The sequence below is a fragment of the Pezoporus occidentalis genome, unplaced genomic scaffold (assembly GCF_034315485.1).
Source record: "Pezoporus occidentalis ecotype Australia unplaced genomic scaffold, CSIRO_AGI_Poc_V1 ctg58, whole genome shotgun sequence".
NCBI classification, from domain to species: Eukaryota; Metazoa; Chordata; class Aves; order Psittaciformes; family Psittacidae; genus Pezoporus; species Pezoporus occidentalis.
Window position 1 is genome coordinate 1,276,840 of NW_026915921.1, and position 11,318 is coordinate 1,288,157.

General features: G+C 43.7%; 1 long non-coding RNA gene across 3 annotated transcripts; it reads left to right on the forward strand.

The window, feature by feature from the left end:
• The first annotated feature begins 2,731 nt into the window (after positions 1–2,731).
• Positions 2,732–10,981, forward strand: LOC134174083 (uncharacterized). Of its 3 annotated transcripts, XR_009968494.1 has the most exons (4): positions 2,732–2,925; positions 3,010–3,150; positions 9,066–9,271; positions 9,352–10,981. It is a non-coding gene; the product is annotated as an uncharacterized LOC134174083 (long non-coding RNA). The 3 variants fall into 3 exon arrangements; XR_009968493.1 differs by lacking the exon at positions 9,066–9,271; XR_009968495.1 differs by lacking the exon at positions 3,010–3,150.
• The last annotated feature ends 337 nt before the right edge of the window (positions 10,982–11,318 follow it).

Below are 11,318 nucleotides of genomic sequence, written 5' to 3' on the forward strand. Positions count from 1 at the left end.
TGCAGGCATGGGCATCTGCCTGAGGTCACTGTTTGAACAAGCTGATAAATGAAACATTTCTCCTTTATCCAATAAAATTTGCAGTCGGGCATTCTTGTTAGGTGGCTTTGATATAAGCATATCATATACCAGTAAAAGAATATTCTGTCGCGCTGAATGTGTATCACCACTGTTGCAGTCTAGGACAGAGAAACAGAGCAGGGTTGTGCATACATGCTAGCAAATGGAGCCTAAACCAGTCTGCTCCTGGCAAACAGAATGTCCACGTTAAGAAGACAGGGAGGCAGCTCTGGACTGTGAATGAAACAGTCAGTGGTGACATAGTCTCAATGGCGTCTGTCTTCTCAATATAAAAAACCCCCAACATTTTCTTACCCAAGGTAGCTGCTTCTCTGAATCTGTGAATCATGTCTGCTGAGTTTATAGGAAGAAGCTCCAACAAATTTGTGTTGCTCTCTGGTCTGAAAATCCATATAGATGTGGAAGAATGAGTTCACGTGTCCTATAGCGACCAACAAAGTAGTTAGCAGCCATTAGTTTGTAGAACATTTATTACAGATGAAGAGGCAAGAAAGAAAATGTTCTCACCTGTGTGCTTGGACGTCCAGAGTCAACTGAGACATGAGCTGGGTAAATCACATTTTGAGATGTGAAGGAAATTAGAATTTCCTTCTAATTTCTAGAAGGAAATTAGACCTTAGACATCTAAAGAAATTAGATGTCTTTTCATACAGCCATTCTGCAGGAGTCAAGCTATGTGTATATGTATGTGGGAGAACAGATGTTTGTTTATCAAAGAACGAGTATCTGTAACGTATTTATAGGTCTGCAGTAAGTATGTAAGCAAATTGCTGAGTTCTGTTCCCAGTATGGAAAAATTAATGTGGCTGATGCAAATCTACTACCAGCCATAAGATTCTGTCACTTACTTGTTTTAGCCATGATGGATCCAAGTGAATCTGTGATGGTAAGATTATAGGTGCATCCCATATGTAACAATACCACTCCATTTCCATAGCATGTCCTACTTACGTATTTTAGACTATTTAGTCAAGATTTGTCAGTTCAGGCTATTAATAGATAGTAGGCAAATAAAATGCTGTTCAGCTGAATGAGGGAGGAACCAGTATTGATCCTGAACCTCATACTGCTAGGATAGTTGGGCTGGTATTGTCATGGTAGAGATAAGAGAGCTTATACATCAATACACACGTTCAAGAGAAGATCAAAGCAGCCCAGGTGGTAAATAACCTGGACAATTGCCTGTAAGACCTAAAATTAGAGATCAGCGCAAAGACTTGGCAGGTGAATAGTCAGCAGATGCTGTCTTATCTCTCTATTTGCTTTGGAAGATTGGGTCTGACCCAAAACATGTTGAAATCAATTTGTATCTTCTCCTTTATTTCAGTAGGCTATGCACCAGACTCTAATCTGTTGTGGGCCTAATTAAAAGATTTTCCTTATTGCAAGCTAATTACTCCTATGGAGAAATGAAACTGAATGTTAAATGAGCACTTGATAGGAGCTGTATTTATAACGTATGGTTTAGAATAAAAAATCATGGGCTTGATTTCACACTGTCTTCTATAGTTTCTTATTCCACATAAAGCAAGTACAATTTCCCACTCTATTTTATTGGTACAAGTGTGAAGAGTTGGGCAGAATGGCTGTAACAAGAGCCCTTCCTTATGTAAAGTAAAAGCTAGTGCAAGCAGGAAATCATCAGCTTTCAGCATCCTCAAGAGGAAGAAGCAATGCATCTAAATGGCAGCAAGGAGGTGGGATATCAGCAAAATGTTCTGACAGTGAGGACAGTGAGGCACTGGGCTGGGTTACTTGGGGAGCCTTTGGCATCTCCAGCGTGAAAAGCCTGTGAGAGGTTTGGCTCCAGCCTCAGGCAGGGGATGAACACCCAGAGACAAATACAAGGTACAGGACAAAGATGAATTCAGTGCCGTCACCTTGTGGTGACAGGCCATTTGCTGTTCTTGAACAAATGGCAAAGCAAGTAACATGAAAATGTGAAATCTGCAGTAAATAATTAGATAATGGGAAATCAATCATACTAATGAGTATATAGGTGTTGGCAGACTCTTAACTATCACTGTGCGGATGGAATTGATTTAGTGAGTACTTTTTTCAGGGATTGCAGTAGGAGGTTGCATAGGTCTGGCCAACAATGATTGTATGTGAGACTTCCCTGTAACGCCTCCCAGCTAAACCTTCAAGGGTTTTGGTGCTTTGCTTGAGGCACAAAATTCCAGCAAAGGGAAGATCTTTGCTCAACAACGCCAAAACACTTCTGTGAGGGCATGAAGGAGAGAAGGAATGGCCTCCAAAAGGCACAGCATGCTGAAAGCAACCTCGTATGCAAAAACCAATATTGATTAGGCTGCTTTGTCTGTTGGGGACCAGAAAGTATGATGCTGTAACATACAGTGATTAGGACCCAGCCTTTTGAGACCCACACAGCACTGCGTTTGCTGAATGTTGTGTTGCAAAAGGCTAAAATTACAAAGGGCAGTCTTCAGGCAGAGGTTTACCATGCAAGTGTCATTTGGGGTGCCACATCCTTTGTGTTGATGCACCAGCTTTAGCACTTGGAGAAAATTTCAGTAACAAGGTGCAAGTAACTGGAGGGCAGGATGGAGAATTTAACTTACTTGGTTTACTTGTTTTCCTTCCAGCTTTCCCCAGGTCTGTTTGTTTGCCTTGTGCTTGGCTCTGTCCCTGATCCCGTCTGTCCTGTTTTTGTTCGCCTTCCTTTGTTGCTGATGGTTTCACGCTGTTTCCATTCCTCTCCTTTCATATGACACAGATTCTGTGCCTGAGCCACGTCCAAGGTGTTGGACTCCCTGCAGTTACAGCACAGACACTCAATGCTGAGGACATGACTTCCTGCTTCACTGACAGTGTCTGCATTGTGTAAGTGAGCGTATGTTTTACCAGCTTACAGAAAAGAAATTTCAGGGCATTACTTAATAGATTCACCTTTTTCTAACTTGTCAGGACACTGGGAGCTCTTAATTTCTTTTTCACTGTTGCTGGTCTTTTGGTATCTACAGGAGACCAAGGTCGCAGTAGTCTAGATGATCTACACACAGTGAGAAGGAGCTTTCTTTATGGGCAACACAGAGAAAACAGACAAGGGTATGAGAAAGTTATGAATAAATTCCCCTATGCAGAGGGAAGTAGAACCACAGAGAAATCCCTGGATCTCATTACTAGAGATAATGATATACCTGTAGTAAGTTGGATAACTCGAGTCTAGTTCAGAGCTTTCACCACAAAATGGTCCTCATTCTCTTCACTGGGACCAGTGTAGCACAGGGATGGATTTTTACTTTTTCCCTCCCATTCAGATGTGCTAAGGATGGTGGAAGGTGGACCTATATCAGACAACTACCACAAGAGCACTAGGAGAGGGCATTACACCACTCACTCATGTAGGAAAGTCTAAGTCAGGCCAAGTCACTCTGTCACCTCTCTGCTTTGAATGAAATTATGAGGGTTGTTTAAAAGTGTTGTGTATATTGGCAGTTATCCCAGGGGGTGAGGAGATTAGAAGTATATTCCCATATATAAAAAGGTAATTGTAATATTCAGAGTTGCACTGATGAGAACTTAAAGCTTTAACTTCTAATAAACATCTATGAGGAGTCTGAAGGCACCCCAGATCTACAGTTCTAAAGGATTGTAATAAATATCCAAACTCCCGTGAACTCAGAAAGGCCCTGGAGGCAGGTAAACTGCAAATGCTGAGCAGTAGTACTGCTCACTTCTGAAATGCTATCATAAACTAACCTATAAATATGAATGAACCCATGCAAAAGGTGGCTTTTGTCAAGACTCGGGTAGTTGGGACTGGTGCCAGTGGAGGCTGGGGCAGGACCTTGTCATGCCTGCAAAGCAGCACAGAACTTGCACTCAAGGGGAAAGAGTTGGTGCTGGGGTACTTGGTCCCTGTTGCCCTATTGTGTGGGTCAACAGTGGGAAAATGCCCCAGGTGATGTCAGGTTCTTGGGCCACCTCAATATATTACACTGTGACTGGCTGAAGATTACAGTACAAGTCTGTCTTGACATCAGATAGAAAACCCCTTTCTTATGACTCATCCTTCTGTTTACAGGCTTGCCTTTGCCTCCCGAATTAAGATACATGCTTTACACTGACAGGCAGTATGATGGCTTAATTAATCAGATGTCAGAAATAATATGTCAGCATGACCTCTGCTTTCGTTGTCTGTACCTTTGACATTAACGCAAACACGTTAGACTACCCAAAACGCACACATCTGGGCTGTTTGTAGAGTACGTCTGTTTTATCTTTTTAAAGCTTTTCTTACCTGTGGAGCCTATTTATTGTATGGTGCTTTTTGCCACTTAGGCACTATGCTTAATCAGATTTGTAAATTAATTCTCTCCTGGGGTTTTTCTTTGTGTGTTCAGAGAGCATAAAAAGTGTTCATGACACGCTTCAAAACACACACTGGTTACATTAGTCATCCTTTCAGCATAATAGTTTTATGGAGAACACTTCAGGTTAAAAAACCCCAACAAATTTCCTTTAATCCAGTTTCTTTCCCCCACTTTGTTCCCTGTTCCATGTTGCATGTTAGTAAACAGCTACACGACACGCAAAGGCTGTAATTGTCTTGGGTTTTTTCTTCTGGAAGAAAAGAGCTACCGTTTTGTTCTTGAAGTATCTGTTACTACTTTTTATGATATATTCAACTGAAAACATTTTCATACAGGAACTTTGCCTTCTTCTGGCAGCTGGAAAGCTGGTTTCAAAGATGAGTGCTGCTAAATCATGGCCTGCTTGCCATTTCACCAGCTTGGCAGTCTCAGCCCTGTGGCAGGGCTGAGTCTGGAAGGGAAAGGGCAGCTTTGATGGGGAGCACCAAACTCTCCATCAGTGCTACCTGCATCTTCATGGATGGGCCATCCCTCACACCCCTCATGTCCCTTTCTTGTTGTAGCTGTTGAAAACACCTCCTAGTCAACTAAAAACTTTTGTGGCAAACATTCCAATATAGGAAAGGATTTAAACAGCAGAAAATATCTCTGATGTTGGTGAAGGGAAGGTGCTTAGCAAGTACTGCAGTGCCCATTGGCAAGAGGAGGACTGCCATGGCTGTTGAAACGCAGCCTGAGAGCTACAGTGACAGCAGGCTGCAGCACATCACCTTGGGTGTGAGGGGTACTTCCCAGAAGTCACAGACAAATGTGGCTGTGGTCTTCTCTTCATGCCAGTGGGACCTGGGGAAAAGTTCTCTTCATAATACTGCACGGTCACCCCTGAACTCTCTAGGCAGCCTTATCTACCCCCCTCCACCATGCACACTCCGCCCCTCCACACACACACCCCCAGTGTCTCAAGCCCTTTGTGTTTCACAGGAAACAAGTAGATAAACCACAGCTTTCAATTTCCTAATTATGCAAAAAAGTTGAAACTCCTAAACCTTCAGAAGCTCGAAAACACTGAAGTGGTTGGAAGAAAAGGCAAAGAGAAGACCTGAAACTAAATTTCACACCGCAGATGTTGAGCTCTCATAGACATTAGAAAGATGTGTGGTGTTCTCGTAGCACATTTACTCTTGGGTGTGTTTGATAGAGGAGGACAGCAGTGTGTGGTAGAGAGAGCCCTATCATTGAGGAAGGACACAGTAGCAGGAAAATCTTTTGTCTGATGGAGCAATGTGTGATCGTGAAATGAGAAAACATTGTGTTGAGTTGCTGCAGAGCGGAACTTGCTCAGCTCAGTAGGGAGGAACCTGCCTCTAGCGTTGCTCTCCAGCCTGGGGATTTCTGAGAGATGTTTTTGCCCAGACCACTACTTTTCTTTAAGCCTCCCTTTTTCCCTGGATCTGTGCCTGCCTCAGAGCTGTAGGATAAAGACACCCTGGGACTTAACTAGGCCTGCACCCGTGCAGGCACATGCAACTCCAGTAAATGCATGTGATGGAGCCAGCAAGAAGCTGTTACTGCTCCGCTTCTGAGTGCTGCAACCACTGCCTGTCCCGCTGCCTTTGCTGTGGCTGGCAGGACATGTGTTTGTGTTCCTGGGACACCCGGAGAGGCTGAGCTCATCCCATCGGAGCAGCTGCTCATTCCCCTTCTCCCTGGTTTCACATATTCGCTCCCAAATCTTCTTCTTCTTGCCAGTTGGTTCACACACACGATTTAACCCCTTCCAAATTCTGGGAAATGGGAAAGGCATCCAAAGAAGTGCACCTGCAGGGAGGAGTGGGCTGGTGGCAAGTGGAACCAACTGGAGGATCCCTCTCCCCACTGCTGCTAGTAGGCAATGCTGCTGCATCTCATGGTACTGGTCCTTATGGAACCCATTTTTACCCCAGTTCCTGTATTGCAGCAGCATGTACATGTCTCTAGCTTCTCTCTTCCTCTTTCTTTGCTCAGACATCTGTATTTTTCCCTTTTCCTTGGGGAAAAGTGGAGTGACGTGGAGGGAGGAGGATTCCCTGATTCTGGCAAGCTCTGGGAACAAGTGCTGAAGTTTCCAGCCAGATGCCAGGAAACCCATCTCACTCACAAGCACAACTCACACTAGTTTCTGCAGCAGCGCCTTTGTTCGCTGGCACATGGTGAAGGTCGCAGGGAGAGGGGAGGTTCATCAGGCACTGTTGGCCAGGCTTGCAGGCAGTTTTGAATTTTAGGACCAAATCATGAACCATGGAGGGCTGACTCTGGCAGCAGAGTGCAGGCAGGACTTTCTGCAGCCCGTGCTGCTGCCTTCACGTCAAACTGCTCAGCTCCTGGTTTCTGATATGGTTTTAGTATGGTTTCCATTTCATACATCAGAAAAAAAAGTGCTAAAATACCAGTTTGAAAGGCAGGGCCATTGTGAGGATCTGAGTACATTCCACCTGGGAAGCATCCTTGGCCTGGTAGAGCCATGCCATTTGTGTGGTGTCCTTGTTGAGGGCCTGTCCTGTCCCAGCTCTGCCCCAGCTTCCCTCTCTGTTCCCATGCAGAGAGCAGAGCTTGCATGTGGTGTGTCTCTGTGGCTTTCCAGTCCCTGCTTTATCCGGGAGGATGTTTGTTTCCTGCAAAGGAAAGCACAGTCGGATGTCATTGTAGAGGAGAATAAAACAGATCTTCACAGGGCCAATCTTTTACAAATCTACATGGACAGATTTCATCAGGGTTTAACTTGGCTCATCAAACCAGACCCCAGTTTTGTCTGTCACTAGTGGACAAGCTCAGGGAACTAATGCAGGATCAAGAAGGTGCTCAGTTTGTTCATGATGCAGTGTGTTACATGAGGCAGTCCCAGTCAGGGTGAGCGTTGGTTTCCCTGCACTGAAAATGGAGTGCTAAGAGTGACTACGCAGAGCTTTGAGAATGGGAAAACATGACATTAATGCTACGGATACTACACGCTCCTGGTGATCTGCTATTGAACAGTGCCACATGGCTTCACTGCATGATGCTCATCCGGTACATTTGTCGCTCCAATGAAACCTTGTTCCTTCAAAACACCACATAGACTGAAGTGACACAGGTTGTCCTATATGGTGTGAAGTGTTATCTAATGGTAGCCTTAGGTGGATTAGGAAGGTGAGCTTTTTAGGTGGGAAGGGACCTTACCATCCTCTCCCAATGGTGGTCTTGGGGGTGTTTTAGAGAATCACACAGCAGAGTATCACGACTCCTGGTGTCACTTGCAGTTGCTTTGTCAGTATCCACTGTGGAATGGCTAATAGTATCTGTTTCAGCCTGGGATTATCCTGGTTCCTTTTGGTTTTCCCTTGCAATGTTACACATAACAAACATTTTTGGCCACGTACATTTTAATTTTTTAAATTAAGGTATTTCTCATAAGAAAAAACTTTCTAAATCTGGTTACTGTTTTCCCTTATTGGGAATATTCATTCAGCGCTCACCTTTGCCAAAGATGATGTAGTGCAAGCAGGTGTTACAGCCTTACTTTCAGCCGTATGGAAAATACATTTCATTTCTGACAGTGATCCTGCTGGTTCTGTGGAAGGCTACCCCATGCAGAGATAGGCTGGCTAGATCAAACTGTACTAATTGCAGAGTGATTTGGAAATCTGTTCCACTTGCAAACAGAATGAATCCAACACTTTGTAACATTGAACTAACAAAGGTCACATTTCATAAATATTACAGAGCAATTTTCATAGATAATGCAGCAGGCTAGTTAATGATTAGAGCTGTAAAGTCCTGACGTAAAGCCATGATGAATTAGGGACATATTTTTACAGCTTCTGTTATTATTGCCTCAGGAGTCTGAACCAAAGGCAGCAGAAATAATTAGAGTCCAACATATCTTTAAAATCTAGCCTAGCAAACTGTATCTGGTCTTCTCAACGGCTTTTGTATTAGAAACTAGAAAACTGAAGAGATTTTAGAGTATCAGTGAGATTCTTGACAGGAAAATAAGCATGTTGGTTTCAATCCAGTTCTACTGGATTCTGCAATGAAAAATCCAGCCTCAATAACTGGTGGGAATTGGCAGAGCTCAGGCTTAACAGGAATGCAATTCTCCCTCTTGCTGCAGCTACTGGAGCTGCTTTATCAGGGCAGAAGGTTTTAGTAAAGATCTAGTTCTGCTCCTATGACTGACCCTAGAGACTGGCACTCCTGTGACTGAGTTTAGTGCTGTTGCTTTGATAGGAAGGTGTTCGAGCCACCTGAGCAGTAATCTTGCTGAAGTCTATGGAATTAGCTCTGTAAGGAGGCAATATTGTACATACTGTATGTTAGAAAAGGTGGTGGAATAAATCCTGGGATTATTCAGAGGCATGAAAACAGAAATCTTGGGCCTATGTACAAACAGAGGACTTAAAACCAGAGAATGTAATTTTCCAGGATTTAATTAGGCATGTTTTATATCCAGTAGCTGCACACACACAGACAGGAGGGTTTTATCTACTGTAAGCCATTTGTGTCTGATTCCAAAGGGCTAGAAAATCTTGGTATAAAACTGTGGGACAACTGTTATCCAACAGTGCTGAAGGGTGGAGGGTTTGGGAATGAGCAAAATTCCAGCAGGCATTTTACATTTCCTTCATCCAGAAGAAGCCCCCAGGGGATGGAAAGTGCCTAGTGTCACTCTGTAATACATTATGGAGAGAAATGAAATGCAAAGCCGTTGTGCAACATGCCGCAATGTCCAGACACTTGGATGAAGAGGTGGAACCAGTTATGTCTGTATTTGGGAAAGCTGTTTGACAAGATGAAACGTGAATTGTCTACGGAGTGATGCCATTTGGACACTTCAGGTTTTAATTAAAACTATATAATAATGAAATAATTATGAATTATATAAATCATATAATTAAATAATTACTTGAATTTTTAGATGCTGATGCTTTGAGGCCATTCAGAACCTAAACCTAAAATATAATTCCTTGAAAATCTAGTGCAATTCAAGTGGAAAACAAAAACAGAGCCCCAACATTCATGCAAGTAGCAGCTCAGCTAAACATAAACCAACCCGAACTGTGAAAACCAGCCCAAAGCAGCATCAACACCAGAGTCAGAAGAAGCCAAGAAGGCTTTTCCCACAGCCGGACATGGGGGACCCCAGCAGGCAGAGGTTCGCAGGGTCACTGCTCCCTGGAGGGCTCACCCCAACCGCAGCAGCACTTTCTCCAGCCCTGCCTCCATTCCAGCTGGAACGGGCTGAGAAGTAACTGGAAGTTTCTTGTCAGAGCAGATGCACAGCACAGCCAGTTCTTCCATTGACAAACGAGCAAAGGAAAACAAAACATCACACTGTCGTTTAAAAATAGCTTTGGTAAAAATACCACAGAGAGTGCTTTCACCCAGTAGAGATTGGTGGCTGATTAGGGAGGGTTATCAGTATACCTGGTGCTGGATAAAACCCGATCCTGCTGCTGGGCATTCGCACTGAATCAGGCAGATTGTGAGTTTGTGATGAATGTCCAAGAAACTGTAGAAGTTTTCTGATAACGCAGGAGTTTGAAACAAGGGGTTTCTGCTCCTTGCCTGCAATGTGCCTTTAGAAAAGCCCCATGTGGGCTGAAGCTGCAAAGTGACATTTTTGGGGCTGGTGAGACAGAGCAGTTAGGAGGCAGCCGAGCAGGGTTTAGATGTTATTCCTTTCCCATACCCATTCTGTGTTCACGCCAAAGACAAGTTGGCTTGGTCCACTACTAAAGTAGGGTGAGCAACACTGTGCAAGGGTGATTGCCATCCTATAAATTAGAAGTAAAAGCATTCATAAGGTTCAGCCTATGTTTGGAGACTTCCATAAGTGATGTCTGTGCCTCGTAGCCACGCTCTGAAGTGATAACTGTTGATCACAGGCTTTGCCATGTGATTTTGGGTAAGTTGATCTGTGGAGTGTTCTTGCAGGGTTGTCAGTTCCAATTTTAAAGCAGAGCGTATGCATGCAACAGTTTTCCAATGGTGAAGATCAAATTGTGTGACCCATTGCGACTTTTAACGTTCCTTCTGGTCTTCAGCCTCTTGATTCTGCTTATACAATGAATTCAGGTGTTAAAACCGATGTGTTTTTCTCACTCTGTTTATTACAAAGTACTTAGAGCATCATTTAATGTGCAACTGTTATTTGGATCTATTTGCATTATTCAAATTATTTCACCCAATAGGGGAATTAATATTCACTAGTGGAAGAAAATCAAGTAGTGAACCAAACCCCACCAATTTGTTGAACATATTTCAAGACAGAAGAAGAAATGGACATTAAGAGAGCAAGAGCAAATCTTGAGCTCTTCTGGGATGGTATAATTTGTTGGCTCAGTGCAGTCCCCTCAAGACCTATCTTGACCCATCACTCATCTAAAGCTTCATAGCTTGAGACACTGCTGAAATCCAGAGTCTTGAAGCATTGTCAGTACTTTATTAAAAACACCCACATTAGAAGTAAAGCAACTGGACAAGTATCTTTGCTAGGCCAAGTGTCATTCTCATGACCCTAAGATTAAGTATCTTTCCTGTTTTCATGTACTGTATCCTGACTTTTTTACATGTGACTGCGCTAGCAAAGCGTATTACAATGAAAATATGTACCAAACACATAAAAAGAGACAAACCAGCTAACACAGTGACCTGCCCCAAAGCAGGAAAACCCCAAGCTGGGGCTGCCCTTGCAGCTGGCAGCTACCCACAACTGAGTGTGTCCTTTGATGGTCAGGTCACATCACGTGCAGTGGGCTTGGGAGGACCCGATCACTGGATCCATGCTCAGGATCAGCACATGGGATGTGCTGGCTTACCAAAGCTTCACAGTGTGGCCACTTCACTGGAGAGCAGCCCAAGAGCAGTGCCTGGGGTCAGCAT